A 16,685-nucleotide genomic window follows, 5' to 3' on the forward strand; every position below is an offset into this window, starting at 1 on the left:
ATTTATCAGCTTCCCTTTTACGACAATCGTGAATTTGTAGAACAATTAAAAATTCCCACATTAACTGCGCAAAGTCTTCCAGTTATTGGCTACTCTATATCTCCCTAGTTGGCTTTATCTGATATTCTTCATCAGTATTATCTTGTCAGTTTCAGTATCTAAGTTTTGTATGGCATTTGAAGTTTTACTTTTTGTTTTTACTTATATACATGTGTGTCTCTGTGTGTAAGGGAGTACATGGTACCATTCATGTGACAACAGGTGACTGTGGAGACCAGAGGCGAGGTCTCCTGGAGTTGGAGTTACAGACAGTTGTGAGCTGTAGGTGCTGGGAATTGAAAGTGGATCCTCTGGAAGAACAGTATCTACCCTTAACCACCGAGGCATGTCTTTAGCCCTTCTGGGTCATCTCTTAAGTAGGTTGTGGTCTTGATGTTAGTGTAAATGACATGATTAAAAATAATTCTCTAAATGTTGGTGGATGAAGTGTAAACATATAGCTAGTTTATGTATTAATTTGTTTATTAGCCTTTGGCAAAATTAACAACTGAAGCGGTCTGGGAATGGCATGTCTTCATGGGGATGCTTTTCAGCTTGGATGATGTTTCAGATGTAGTCAGGTTTTCTAACTTTTGCTGTTCCAAGTTGGCAACTGACATACTCTAAAGGCTTTGTCCAATTTATCTAAATTGTCATAACATTCTGGCATTACCCATCAATAGGATGTGTAGATTCTTGTATCCTTTTGGAGATTATCAATTTGCCTTCTCTTTATGGGTGTCTTCGGTGGTTCAGCCAGCAGGTTTGCATGTTTCTGAATCTTTTGAAGAAACACTTCGGTGCCTCCCATTTCCTTCTGTTAGACTCTTTACCACTTTCTTATTTTTTTCTTTTATCCTTACTATTTTCTTCTATTTCTTTCTTTAATTTTTAGCTTCTTAAATAAAATTTTTAGAGCATTAATTATATTGTACTGCCATTTTCTAATCATAATTTTGATTCTTTGTGAATCAATTGAATTTATTTTATTCCTCTTCATTTTGACTTTTATAAGTAGGTTGATTATTTGATGTTTTCTTTAACTTACAAATGTTTGGAAATTTTTTAAGTTATTGATTTGTTACTGAGTTCTAAATGTAATCCACTGTGACAAAGAACTTTTAAATTTACCCTTCACTCGACAACCCATTGGCTTTGTCTTTTGAATATACTCTTTGTTTAAGATTATGTGACTTAGGTAGAAATTTCTTGAAAATTAACAAACTTGTTTAATTAATAATCTTTAAATCATCTCATTGATGATCATGTGTCTTCACTGATAATTTTTTTTATATCTTCAGTAATTGCTAACACAGGACTAATAAAATCTTCAAGTCCAACTGTGTGTGCATTTCTTTATTTAATTTTACTTATTTCTACATCATGTATGTGAAAGGTCTGCCATTACTCTCATAAATGCTTAGGAGTCTTATGTCTTATTATGTCCTCTTGGTGACTTGACTTTTTAAATGATCCATTTTACTTCTAGCCAGATTCTCTGCTCTGAAATCTACTTTGCCAAATATCAACATAGTTATTCTTGCTTTTTTTGGAGTTATGGTTTCTGTGTTATATTATATTAGCTTGTACCTATTTAGTTTTGTGTAATACATAGAGTTGAGCCATGCTCTTATAAGCAATCTAACAAAGTTTCCATCTAATTACACCACCCATTTCCTCAACTTTAGTATAAGCTATTAGTCTTGAGTATTTATGGCTGTTCATCTCTTGCATGTGCCATTTTTATTTTTGTTGTATTTCATTCCTGCCTTCTCTTGGATTTGTTGGATATTTTGTACATACATTTATTTTTTCTAATTTATTTATGATTCTAGCACTTTCTGTGTGGATTACAGCATGCATCTTCTGCATTGTTTTACTTCTGCATTGTTACAACAATTCTTCACAAGGATATCAGAAGCAAGATGGCTTCTGTTGACATGTTACATCCTGTAGGTTCTGTTGCCATGTATTTATTCCTACCTGTGTTGTATATTATTTATATTGTTTTAAACAATAGGTGTCATTTAAAGCAGTTTAAATGAAACATGATGTATTTATTTTTTAGATTTTTTTATGTGATCTTCATTCCTTTGTTGAATCTGATTATCTCTGCTGTCATTACCAAAAGTATAAAAATACCTTCTATACTTTTAATAATACATACCTTTTATGACAAATGGTTTCAGTGCTTACTTACTGATAATAGTCTTATTATCAGTCATACATCTTTATTTTTAAGGAACATATTATTACATATAAATTCTAAGTTGATGGAACTTTAGAGACTTTGGTTCACTGTCTCTAGATTACTGTATTTTTTTTTATGAAAGTTTTATGTTTATTTTTGCTTTGATTTTCAGGAGCTAATCTATTTTACATATTGACTCTGAAGATTTTTTTCTTTATATTAGATCTTCATCAAAGTGACTGTGAATTGTCAAGGTGTAATCTTCCTCCATGTGACTGAACTGTCCAGGGTTGATCATAATCAATGTGACTATAAATTGCCAATGTGTGGTCTTCATCAATGTGATTATGAACTGTTAACACGTATTCATCAACAATAGGACTGTGAATTGTAGAAGAGTGGGTCTCATCAATATGACTGTGAGTTATCATGATTCGTTCTATGTCAGCGTGACTATGAATGGTCAAAGTGTGTGCTTTGTCAAGAGACAGCAAACTGTCAGGGTGATCGCATCAATGTGAGTATGAACTATGAGGTGTGGTCTTCATCAATGTGAATGTGAGTTATTAGGGTATGGTCTCAGCAATGTGAGTGTAAACTATTAAGTTGTACACTTCACCGATATGATTTTGAATTATGAAGATGTAGTTATCATAAGTGTAATTGTGAGTTCTCAAGGTCCAGATCTTATAAATATTACTGTGAACAGACAAAGTTTGGTTGATTGCATTAATATGACTGTGTACTGTCAAGATGGGGTCTTCAATAAAATTTTGAGTTGCCATCATGTGTTTTAGTCTCTCTACCATTTGTTGAACAACTTACATTTCTAACATTTTTACATATAATTTGATTGGTTTTGCCACTATATCTCTAATATTTTTCTTCTCTAATTTCTTTTACTTCTGTTTCTATACTCTAATCACATGTCTGTCAAAAAGTTTCTTATTATCCCCTCAGTCACTCAGTAAGTACCTCCTTCATTTTCCCACCTCTGCCTATAGTTTAAAAAGAGTTTTCATTTGTTATTTTCTGAGGTGAACCCAGAGTCATTCTTACTATTTATAGAGTGTAGTCTCTCTGAAGTCTTGGATGAACACCCAGACGTCTTTCTGATTAGACTTGAAGGTCTCCAGGCTTGGGAAATCCTCAAAATCTTAGAGCTAAACACCTCAGAAGCCACTCTCTGCTCTACCCTGCTTCAGGGAAATTTCCCTTACTTCTATACACCTTGGTAACCAACCAAATCCTAAGGCAGCCTCGGTACCTACTTCTGGAGTTCTTTATCTAAAATATTCATCTTCTCTACTCTACTACTTTATAATCTTTATAATGCCAAGGTTCATGCTCTGTTTTCTATAGCTCACAAGAGCATTGTTTTTTCTGTCCCCTACAATGAAGACTTTACTTGTACCCCATGGAAAAGCCTGAATGAATGGCATACACCCCTTTGTTCTACCTGTCAGGGGCATCATCCTGTGCCACATATTTTTAAAAGGCTAAAATACTTCTTCATATAGTTTAAGTAGTTGTGTGATTTTGGATAATAATTCTGAAATTTTTCCCATCTTAGCTAGAACTGGAAACCTAAGTCTTTACATGTATCCAAGATGAAATAATATCTTAAGCAGTAATAAACCTATAATAAAGTAGTTGTGATCATCTTGTTTAATAGCAATAGAATTCTATAAATCATCATCATTCTTAAGATGAGAAAATAGATTGAGAGGTCATTCATAATCGGTAAAGTCAAGGTTTGAGGCAAGTCTTTCTCCACATTCTACAGTGACTACACTTATCAGAGATGGTTACCTGAATTGAGCCTTCAAAGACAAATGGGCCCTGGGTTGGCCAATAACAGCACACACTGTCAGTAAAGAAAAACTATTGTAGAAGGAGGCAGATGAAAACCAGGTCAAAGTCAAGTGTCCGAGTGGAGAGAACTCAGAACTTGAGTGAGGTCCAGTAAGACTTTCAGTTGCAATAGTATGATATTTTAGCTATAGATTTATTTTCCTAATTTAATGATTGCTACTTAGTACTGTGTCCTCTATTAGAGCATTGTTTTTGCTGTTTATGGTTTCATGAGTACAGAGATCTCTGTCAATCTTATTTATACAAATAAGTAAAGAGGGTGAAAAGAAAAAGTAAAAAGGGAAAGATGAAATTTCCCTTTGTCTGTTTCCATTCATTTCTCTACTTGGAGTTCATAGTAGCATAAGGAATTTCTCCAAGCTGTCTCAAGTACTAAAATGGCTTGAGTTGCTAAAATTTTCCTTCTGAGATCACAGGAGTTGTGTTACCTCCCTCATTTATCTAAAATCTCATCTACAAAGTCTTCCTTTCAACTCCTAACATTCTTGTCTCCTGGATTACAGTCTATTTAATTGTTTTCTTGTTGTTGTTGTTACTGTTATTGTTTTATGTTGTTGTTTTATTTTTCAGTTTTGTTGTTGCAGGCTATGTCACAGACCTGCTGTCCCTGCCCTAACTTTAGAGAGGAGTTCACAGTCTTTCTCACTTCTTTCTTTCTTCCTTCCTTCCTTCCTTCCTTCCTTCCTTCCTTCCTTCCTTTCTTTCTTTCTTTCTTTCTTTCTTTCTTTCTTTCTTTCTACAGAAACTGCCTTTAAAGTTGGCTATTTATTTAGCTTCAAATTTGTGAAGTTTCACTAAACATTTACACACTATTTGGGGAGGATGTTGTTGTGAGCTGTGCTACATTTTCTTTGCATGGGTAGAATCTAATTTTGCCAACAGTAGCGGCAGCAGTAGCAGCCTCAACCTCAACAGCAGGTGTATTGGGAACTATGCCGCTGTGCCTTCCATATTTGATACACACAAAACAGCTGTGAAGTGCAGTCTATTATTATTTCTCTCACTTCACAGACTCAGAAACTAATGTTTCTCTGCAGCTGTAGCTTAGTGGAAGAGTGTTTGCCTATTGTACATGAGGTTACTGGTTCAATCCGTGGTACAGAAAAAGAAGAGAGATGGAGAGAAAGAGAAAGAGAGACAGAGAGATGAAGGGAAGGAAGGAAGAAAGGAAGGAAGGAGAATCAGGAAGGAAAAGAATGAAGAAATAACCAACAAAAAACCCTAAAATTTGAATAATTCATCCAAGAAAAACCAGCAGTAAGTAGGTTACTATATTAAACACTGAAATTAGGTATGTGTGTGTAAAGGATGTTGAAGCAGAGTTTGAGGAAATTTTTCCATTGAAAGGATGTTTCAGCATGAGGACTTGAGTAAAATCCCAAGAACCCATATGAAAAACAATGCACTTGTAACCTTAGCAAAGACAGGAGGATCCCTGGAGTTCACTGACCAGCCAACCTAGTTGAATCAGTGAGCCCCAGGTACAGTGAGAGACATGTCTTCAAAAATAAATAAGCCAGGAAGTGGTGCTGCTTGTCTTTAATCCCAGCCCTCAGGAGGTAGAGGCAGGCAGCTCTCCGTGAATTCAAGACCAGCCTGTCCTACACAGTGAGTTCCAGTGTGTAGTCCCAGGACTACACAGAGAAACCTTGTCTCGATAGATAAACACATCATACATACATACATACATACATAGAGTGGAGAATTATTCAGAAAGTCACTTACCATTTATCTTTGGCCTCTATTCATACACACATACACACACACACACACACATACACACACATACACACACACACACAGACACACACAGGAAAACTGTGTGTGAAATTTAAGTCAGAAATTTAAACTTAAAGAAGACAAAAATCCTGTCCTAAGAACACACAAAGGAAGCAAAACAACTTCCTGTGGAGGAGTCACACCCAACAAAGATCTTCAGAATCAGACAAACTCAAGGTTATAGCTAAGAGACTTTGGGAAAGCTGCTATACACTAACAGGTCGGTGACCATATTATGATTTAAAAAACTAGTGTGTCTGAAGGAATGTGTCTATGTTTCTTTTCTAGTTGCTGTGATAACATACCCCAACAAAAGCAATTTAGGGTAGATTTCATTTTATCTCACAATTCCAGATTATAGCCCTTTATAACAAGAAACTACAGGCAACAGGAACCCGAAGCAGCTAGTCATATCCACTGTCAAGAATGGAGAGAAAATGAATGCACGCATGTTTGCGCTCAGACAGCTCTCTGCTAAACACTGTCCAGGTCCTAGCCTACAAATTGGTTTCAATCTCTGCTAGGCTGGGTCTTCTCAAATCACTTAACATGATTAAGACACCGCCCCTACAAACTTGCCCACAGTCTAATCTAATCTAGGCAATTTCTGATGACCACTCACCATGTATAGCCGATTTAAATTCTTTCCTCCAGCCAGCAGGAGCCAGCCACACTCACATGTTCAGGGAACTTCGTGCAGTCCCAGGCATCCAGAACATGGGGTTTTTTAAAAAGCAAAGACCTTGTCCAGACATCTCCCACAAAAGCTACACATGTATGAGTAGGAGATGAAAGTGGGGGAGGTATTCTTCGTAGTTTGAAACAAGTACTTTCAACAGAAGCTAAGATAATCACTTAGCTGGAGTAAATTACACACACACACACACACACACACGCAGTTTTAACAAAGGCAAAGGTAAATTAGCTAGGGCATTCGGATGTTGAATTCCTAGAATAGAGTTGGATGGTTTTCAATGAGGTTCTCAATCAAAAAGATTAGATTCTGGTTTAAGCCTGGAAATGACCTCTGGAAGAATATAAGATGGAGAAGCCATTGTACTGTCTGGCCCTGTACCAGAATGACAGCAGCTACCCTCATTAACCATTGCTACTCTAATAGGTTCTTCAATCTTTACTCAAATTTAGGACTCAGATCACCACCCCCAACAACAACAACAACAAAAAGCAGCTTGAGTAATACAAGTTCACTAAAAAACAATTACCTGCTTTCAAAATGGTAACAACAAAGTGAATGGGCATCCCAAATGCTTCAGTAGATTTTCTTTCTTCTGTGACCATGGCAAAAAAAAAATAAATAAGATAAGATAAAATAAGATAAAAATAAAAATAAAGGAATCACAGTAAAATCGATGAAAATGTTGAACACATGGGGGCCAATATTGTGAAAACTTGACTTAAAAAAAAAATCCATTATCTCTGAGTTACAGAGTTACAGTTGTTACTTCAGTTTCTGAACCTTCTTCCACCAGAGTCCTGTAGATATTTGTCAAAGCCAACCCAAGTGAACAGAGAAAAATTCATGAGAAATTCGTCATTGACCGTAGGGCTGGCTCGTAGAAACAGAAGGAGCAGTGAGGGCAACCCTCAGCTCCCTGGGAGAGACTGCAGCCTGCTGATGTTCCAAAGTAGATTAGAAGAGAGAGGTATCAAAGGAATACTTTCCGTGGAGCATAGCCAGGACGAGAGAAATAACTGAGGAAGACTGGTAAGCGAACCTTATTGCATGAGTGGAGACACTGAGCCACGTCATTTGAATAATCACTAACAAAATGATCTCACTTGCGTCCACAGCATAGTGAGGTCTACACAAATTGAGCTCACGTCATAGTAAAACAGGTAATTATTATTATGACTGTGGCATAATTTTTCTTGAAACATGGGTTTTGCTAGCAGTTGCTAATGTGATGCGTTAGGACATCCTGATTTTCTAGTGGTTCGTGTTTTGACATTTCCTTGACATTGACGGAGCAGGTCAGCATGAGTAAGTGGAAGAAATCTGTGTTTGTTTCTTCAGTTTCTCTTTTTAAAGCACTGACGTGTTTTTCCATATGCCTAATTAAAGTTTGTGTAAACCAGTTTCTACTTTCACTTGCATCTTGAGAGAATCATTTTTTAAATGACCTAATTAACATAGGGACAATTAAGAACCGAGGCCAGGAAATAGTGAATGTTTCATTATTAATTAAAACTTCAAAAAGTTTCTCCTTTGAGTCGCAATTCAAGAGACAAAAATAAATCTGTCCCAGGCCTATCTGGTGTGAACTGTCATACTGTGATGGTGAACACATACATTTAAAAGTTTAAAATTACTGTTCTTAAGAGAACTAACTGCAAAACAAAAACTGTCTAACCTGTAAGCCCCACTTGTCCAAGGACAGATGAATTCCTGGAATCCTGGGAGCCGTTCTTGTAATTGCCTGGTCTTGTACAAACGTTTGTTTTCGGCTCTGTAAACAAGCTTGCGAGCGCTTAGGCTGTATGTAGGCGGGATGTGTGCCTGATTACACCCAGGCGGAAAGTACGTCAGGATTGTGCTTGCCCCTGATTGCACTAAGGCAGGTAGGTGAGTTTTGCCATCCTAAACCCCTGACTTTGTAACCTGGTATTGCATCGTGAAAGCACCCTCAGACGCAGTCCTGGTGCATGAGAATCCAGTGCCGTCTATCTGAATAAAGCCTCTTGTTTGTTAAAGATTATTAATTGTAGGACTGGTGAATCTCTGAAGGACCCAAGACCCACAGCGACACTACAAGTGCATGGGGGGTGGGGGGGATAAACTTTGACCTCCACGTTGGTGTTTGTTTCGTTGAGCACTAGTTTCTGATCATTAGAAGTGCTGTCAGCCGCATAAGCACACGAGCAACAAATATAAACAAGAAAACAGCTTTTTTTTTTCTTTTCTTTTCATAAACTCCTCTTGCTGAGGCAGGATGCGTTTGTTCCAGTTAATCTCTCTATAAAGTGAATCTTTCACATAAAAAAAAAAATCCAAAAATGATAAATAATCTGTTACCCGTTTATGAGACTGTTCAAGAAAAAGAAGAGTCTGTTTTCAGGCAGAAATGGCAACCTGAGACACGTCATTTAGAAGATGACTTAACGGGTGGTGTCTGTCTGGTAGACGGTGTGGAGGAGCTGCTGCGCAGAGACAAAGCAGCTTTTCCACGGCTATGACACCTACCTTACAGGGAACAGCCTAAGGGAGAGTGGCCTCTTCCGGGTACAGTCCGCCACGGCCGGAAGTCATTGCGGCAGGACCTGGAGGCGGCTTGTCACACTCTGTCCACAGTAAGGAAGCAGAGTGCAACGGATGCTAACCTTTAGCTACCTTTTTCCCTTTCTTATTCATTCGGATGCCCAGCCCATAGAATGGTCCCCGTCACGTGTAAACTGGGTTTCCCCTCCTTGGGATTAACCCAGTCTAGAAACTCTCTCACAGATAGGACCCAAAGGTTTGTCTTCTAAGTGATTCTAAGTCCTTACTCAGGTTGATAATTGATTGCAGCCACAAGTGTAAACCTGACTATAAAACTGGCCCCTGTCTCGGGCCATACTGTGGTTTATTCTTTACAAGAGTGACCTGCCTGACAGTCTGAATCAGCATCAAACTGAGACTCAGTAATCTACCCAGGGTCACGCACTTTAAGTATATGAGAACGAGTCAACCACGTGGCTCTCACCTCCTCAGGCTTGCTCTTGCACACCATATTGTTTGAAAGACATTTTGGCAGCAGGTAAATGGGAGAAGGCAAAGTTTCAAGTCACGGTCCCGCCCTTTAAGTTCTGTACAATCCCATATGCAACAGAGGACAATACTATCTGGGGAGCGTCATCCATAAGCAGCGTAGTTCATTCAAAGCACCCTTCAAGGCAACACCTCACATGACCAGGTATTCCTTTCACACAGGGGAGAGAGAAGCGTGGAGGCATTTCACTGTCCGCTTCTCAAAACAAGTCAAGTTGAAGAAACAGATTTGCCTGAGAATGTCATCCTGATTCTGCACAGCTGGAAACTTTACACGCCACTAAATCCCAAGGTTCAGAAAAAAAACTGAAGAGTTTTAGAGGAAGGAAACCAAAATACCTGCTGCAGGGCGGAGCACTGGGTGTCTTTGAGTTAGCTCACTGTGGGAAATGTGAAAAGCGTCTACATGAAGAATAAAAATTCCTATCTCTGGTAGCTACATCCCTTGGCTAAAGGAAAGCTAACAATCAGAACCTCTTCCCTCCCTTTAACACTAGAGGTTTGATTTGACAGATCCCTTTTTATAAGGCAGAAAATTAACTGTCCCACGGACCTTTCTCTTGGTATGCTCTTTTGTCAAGGTAGGTAATAGATTAATATTCTAGCTTCTGAGGAAATTTTTTCTAGTTTATTTTGATTATCTTATGTAAAAGTGACCTAAATTAAAATTACCTAGACCATTACTGATTTTTTCCTCTAAAATTACAGTTGTGCTATAATGTGAAAATTTTCATTGCTCTTCAACATGAAACTAAAATTACATAGTTATTAAAAAAAAGAACCTCAAATTATAATTTTTGAAAAGAAGTCTTGGGCTTCAAAGCATAATTACCTAGAGCTCATTAAAATGCAGGATTATTAACCCAAGAGCTGAAGTTGCTAGTAATAGTGGATCTTTTATAAGAGTAATTATGAGAGTCATAAATATTAAGTATTAAAGTAACGCTCCTTATTTAAAGGGAAAGTGTTCAACCTCATCTCCCAAACAATACAAAAAGAAGACCTTGTAGGCATGACCAGAATTTTTAAAAACTAAGCTTATTTGGCTTCCTTATTCAAATAAGACATAATATTCCTATAAGCTCTATGATTAAAACCTCAATGGATGAAAATTAATTAATAGGAAGAATATATAATTATGCCTTAACTGCTATTTTTTCTAAACTTTCCTGAGGGGGTTAGCAAGTATAAATAACATACTTGTATGATAAGGGTTACGTAAGAAAAATGAAGAAATGACTTCAAGGATCTAGATTTACCTAGCAGCAGAAGTAATCTCTGTGTGATTGGTAGACATAAGGGGTGCTATATTCACCTTTTTGATAATTTTCAGTAAGTTACCAGCTTTTCGAATAACTGTGTATCTCCTTTAATAATAAATACTTTTTAGAATAATATTTTGAAGTTTTCACACAATGTATTGTAATCATATTTACCCCCACACCCTTTCTTTAACTCCTTCTAGATCCATCCCTACCTATGTATCCCCACAAACTTCATGGCCTCTTTTAATTCATTGACACATTGTCTCTAATTTGTACTGCTTGTAATTCGTACACTCCTGGGTGTGGGGCCACTGACATGTCACTAACCCACCATGAGCCACACACTTAAGGAAAACTAACTCCCTTCCTCAGAGGCTGTCAACTGTGTATCACTCCTCAGTTAGGGGCAGGGACTCACGAGCCATTTCCCACTTCATACTAGACTGTTTGCTGGCTCAATTTTGTCCAGACAACCGTAGCCACTGTCAACTCATAAGTGTAGTAGTCCTGCCATATCCACAAGGCATGTTCATTCCAGTCCTCCCTCAGTTTCTGGCTCTTGCACTCTTTCCATCCCTTTTACATAATGCACTCTGAGTTTTAGGGAGGTGGCAGAATATAGAGGTTGTTTGTAGCTGAGCACTACACTGTCTTTTATTCTTTGCACTTTGACCAGTTGTGAGTTTTTGCCATTAACCACCATCCACTGCCCAAAAAATTCTCTGATGAGGTCAGAAAGCTGCACTAATCTATAGGTATAGAGACATAACTTTAAAGGTTATTTAGGGTAGCATTAGGTTCACACCTAAGTCTAGTAGACTCTCCAACCATGGGTTGGACAGATTTGCAATACCAGGCATGTGTTTCCTCCTGTGGAATGGACTTTAAGTTCAATCAGAAAGCAGTTGGTTTCCTCCATAACCTTTGTTCCCCGATGGCCCTGCTGGGTATATTTTGCCACATCACTTACTATTGTAGTTTACAGAGTTCACAGCTCAGTAAGTTTAGCTTTTCTCCTTCACAGTATGTCTAGCACTTTCCAGAACTGTAAAATGTATCCAGCAGGAAAGAATTTTCCTAGTCAGAACCAACTTGATTTCTCCATGGCTTATGACCATTGTGTGGTGTCTTAATCAATAGTGGCTTTCTATTAAGTTCTGGTTAGCAACCAAGAGGAATGGAAACAGCCTGTATTGTTTGGGGGATCTTCAACACACCCTTCAATAATACTGAAGAAGTGTTCCACACCTGGCACTGGACTTTTTTATTTGGTAACCTATAGCTTCTGAAATGAACATAATAACCTATCTAGAGCAATTCCAGTTAAGCTATTTTGTATGAATATGTATGTATGTAGATATAAGGCTTATAAAATAAATTTACATGTGGCTTTTAAAAATATCCCAGTGTTATTTATCATTCTTTAAATCTCTTCTATGCCCTACCCTTCCATCCCTCTTTAAACTCCCTTCCCATTATTCTCCTTTTCCCCTTCATATTACCTGTGTTCTACTAGCTACCCTTCCTGTAAGAGCTTTCTCCACCCACCTACCCTCCAATGATTGCTTTCTAGTTTTCTGTATTCTCCGAGTTAAACACAAAATCTAAAGGCTCAGCAATAGATCCACATGAATGAGAACATGAAATGTTTGTTTTTCTGGGTCCAAGTTTTCTTACTTAGTAAAATGTTTTCTAGACCGATCCATTTACCTGAAAATTCCGTTTTTCTTTATAGCTGAGCAAAATTCCATTGCATAGCGGTACCACCATTTTATTTTCCATTTATCAGTTGATGGACATCTAGGCTCATTCTAGCTATTGTGACTAGAGCAGCAATAAATATTGATAACCATATCTTTTCTACAATGAAATTTCATTTATCCCAGTCAAAAAGAAAACAACAGAAAAAAATGCTAGCAAAAATGTAGGGAACAGGAAACTCTCATGCACAGTGGGTGGAAGAATAAAATTGGTACAGTACTGTGGAAATCAGTGAGTCAGCTCTTCAGAAAACTAGAAATAAATCTACCATGTGATCTAGCAATACCACTCATACACATAGTCTCCAAAGGCTATTTCTTAGTACAGACCAAATATTTCTTAAAGTTAATTTACTAATTTTTGAAAGTTATAATTCTGAAAATTATAATTTCAGATATTTCTAGTTCTTTTTCATAATCATCTGTTCTTGCTTTACGTTATTATGTCAAACCTTACATCTTTCTAGTTACTGATTAGATTCATGAAATTTTGTGGTTTGTGTCTCTTTTCAATTCTCTTCTTTCTCTATTCATCCACATGTCTACATGGGAGGGTTCAAAGCACAAACAACTCACAAAGCACAGTATGGAGAGTCCAGATTTGGGAAAGTAGAGGCTAAGGAAAGATTGGTGTGCTGCTAGGTTTATTAACTGTGATCATTTGAGTAAGAATTGTCTTCCTTAGCCTTAGGCAATTCAATACTTGATCCCCATTTGGTGGTACTATTTGGGTTGGTCTTGAAGTTACAGCTTTGCTGAAGAAGGTATGTTCCTGAGGGCAGGTGCTGTTGTTAGTTTAATGATATGGTCTAATAATGCTTATTATTGGCCTATAATTATCACAGCAGTATATCTAAGCTGCCATCACAATCAATAAGGACACAGACACCTAACAAACTTTATAATAGCCTCCTGTCACCTCGGATAGGGCAGATATTATCCCTCTGAACTACCTTTACTTCTCAGTTCCATACCAGTTACTTCCCATCCACAGTTCCATAAATGCTTGTTTATTCTTGTACTGGGCTGCTTCCTCCATCCATTTCAGCCATGTGCTCCTCCTTCATGCTAAGCCATGGTCGCTCCCTGCTTTCTTTATTTTTTTTTCTCCTCTTCCTGTTTCTCTCTCCTGTGATCCTCTCCTGTCTCCAAGGCCTTCAAACCTTAGCTCTGCCTACGTTCTTCTGCCCTGCCAAGGTTTAGGCCTTTTAATCAGAGAATAAGGTATAACTGGGGAACATTCCTTCTCATCACATGGGTAGAGGAGATAGTCCAACACTCATAACAATGTCTGTGGCAGAGTGGTAACCAGATCCCAAGGCACTGATGTCAGCATTTGAATACATTTCACCAGACCAACCTTCAACAGACAGGCTCTGAAGGCATATAAATTCCTCCTAGTTCAAATTCACCATCTGCTTCTTAGTGCTCATAGTTGAGATGTGATCTCTCAGTCTCCTGATGCTGCCACCGCGATGACTGCCTGCTGCCTCATACCCCCTCACCACCATAGGCTCGTCTTATTCTGGAACTCTCCCTTCGGTTGTCTTTGTTCATGGTGTTTCATTACTGCAGCATGAAAGAAAGCAAAGCAATAGCTCCGTAGATGTTCTTCCAGGAGTTATCACCATTGAATAAGGACACAGCCTTGCCTTTGTTGCTAGAGTCCTGCACCCTACCTTCCATCCAGAGGTAACCAGTCTTACTGATGCCCCTGTTGTCAATTCCTGCTTTCAGCTTCTGTAAGCTCAAGAGGAGACTTCTGTTCTTTTTTACCTTTGTTCAGAATGCCATCTATCCTTGTGTTATGATGTCTCCCCTCTCCAGGCGGTTTTCCTCTCTGTCATGTGGCGATAGTTATTTTGAGCATAAACTACATATGTCATCATTTAGTAAACAGATGAAAATGAACAGATAAACATCTTTCCTCTTACTCCTAGATGTTTGGATGGAAGAGCTAGACCATTAACCATGTTTGGTGTGCCATCATAAAACTGAAACATGAAGAAGGAAAAAAAAGAAAACAATTCTTGAAAGTCACCACAAAAGGGCAGGGTAGCAGGAAAATTGCTTCCTAAGAGTTGACTGTGGAGGTGCATTCCTTTAATCCCAGCACTGGTGAGGCAGGAGGATCTGTGTGAGTTTGAGGCCAGCCTGGTCTATACAGTGAGATCCAGAACAGCCAGAGCTACACAGTGAGACCCCGCCTTAAGAACAAAAACAAATGAACAAACAAGACAAAACAAACAAACAAACAAACAAAAAACCCGAAACTGTGCTTACTGGTTTTGCTAAAGGTTGTGGATCTTAGCTCTCAGGCTACATGGAGACTGACCTGTTAAATCTGACGCTATAAAAAGACAACAGGGTTAAAGGTAAGCAACCAAATGATTGGATTAAATGTAAGGAAAGACAAATGGCTCTAAGTGTACGCTCTGTTTAACAATGGACGGAGCAGCAACACACACATTCTGCAGATGTGTGATGAAGACTAAGTAAATCATTATGGCAGGTCTGTACTTTTCAAAGGAATGACAGGGGCAGCTATTTTCAAAAAGACCCTTAAAATGTTACTGATATCTTTTAACTTTGGCTTGCTCAGAAATGTCTGGGAAGTTCGATGCTTTAATTCTAATGCAGTCTTTACACCTTTGAATATAGCTAATTAATATGTTTCTATTACCTTTGAATTCATTCATAATAAAGAGTAGAGAATGAAATAAAAATAATAACTAGAGAAAAGAAAAAAGCCAAAATAACTATCCTATTAGCTTATGATTTTGAAATTTCCAGATTACATCTTATATACTTGAGGTCCAAGTTCAATTTTATAGTCAACAAAATGAGATTTCCTGTTTCCATCACAGAGGGAAAGTCCCAGATTCTTAGGAGCCTTATTCATTTCTCAGTAAACTGCTTTTGACAACTTAAGAGTAAAGAAACCAGAGCCAACCCTATTAGATTTCTTTTTTAAAGCATATGGGTTAGAAAATGAAGGTGGAAAGACTTGGCACAGAAATCTCTGGTTTTGCCAAAGCCTAAAATATTTAGGAAAAACAATAGTGAAAGGAAAATGGTTATTACCCAAGTTCCAAATACGGTGAAAAAACTACGGGTGTTAACATTTCTGGAGTGACCAGTTGTTAAGTACAAGCCAGCAAAGATTTTCTAAAATAGAACAAAAAGAACGAGAAGGGCAGTGCATTTCTGCTGACTAACCTTTGCTTGGCGAGGACACAGAGAACATCAAACTCGTAAACACAAATTTGGGCAGAACAGCAGCAGGAGATATATCTGATGCTTTTATACATTACTTGTAGAAATGTTGGAAACTAGTAACTTCCTAAGGAGGCTTCTCTCAAGAAGGCCAAGTTGAGTCACATTCACTGGAGAAGCAAAGGCAAGGAGTCTCTAAAGCAAGGCTGGCCCTTGCCGAGTCGGAGCTCACACCATGGAGCAGAGCTGCTGCAGAGGCGGAACCAGAAAGTTATCAGAACCTCCAACTGGACCACACCTAAAGAGCACAGTCTACAAATCGCTGACAAACCAGAAAATACCCTCAGTTTGTCATAACAGATGCTAAAATGAGATGATGTTTTATATTTGATCATTTTCACCGTCAGACTGTTACATAATCCAGACACTGAGGGAATCAGGTTTGGGGAGGAAGATGTGGAGGGTGTTTTCTTGTATAACTTTCTTATCGTAACAGCAAGAGAAGAAGTCAACAAAATGCAATCAAGGATTTCAGTCGTTTTCCTTGAAAAATTTTATGTTAAAATAATCTTATATACATATGAATATTCACTGAAAATGTAAAATACGAAAAAAAACTTGTAATGGACATTTTGGTTCCTTTAAAAATTCAGTTATGTTACATAAATATGTTTTTGTTTTAATCCCAAGTGTGAAATTCTAGTTTGAGCTTTAGTTTATCCACAGCTGATAATTGTCTCCTGAGGGTTGTTGTCTTTCCCTGAGGGTAAGGGCCTGCCTCGTGCACCATGTGA

At 38.0% G+C, this 16,685-nt stretch overlaps 1 long non-coding RNA gene across 1 annotated transcript in view; it reads right to left on the reverse strand.

The window, feature by feature from the left end:
• Positions 1-8,378, reverse strand: part of LOC132652194 (uncharacterized) — a 52,579-nt gene extending 44,201 nt beyond the window's left edge. The window contains exons 1-2 of the long non-coding RNA XR_009589672.1: positions 8,257-8,378; positions 7,108-7,173 (exon numbers count right to left, since the gene is read on the reverse strand). This is a non-coding gene — a long non-coding RNA (uncharacterized LOC132652194). The remainder of the gene's footprint in view (positions 1-7,107; positions 7,174-8,256) is intronic.
• Positions 8,379-16,685: the final 8,307 nt, after the last annotated feature.

This window comes from Meriones unguiculatus, chromosome 2, assembly GCF_030254825.1.
Source record: "Meriones unguiculatus strain TT.TT164.6M chromosome 2, Bangor_MerUng_6.1, whole genome shotgun sequence".
Classification (NCBI taxonomy): Eukaryota; Metazoa; Chordata; class Mammalia; order Rodentia; family Muridae; genus Meriones; species Meriones unguiculatus.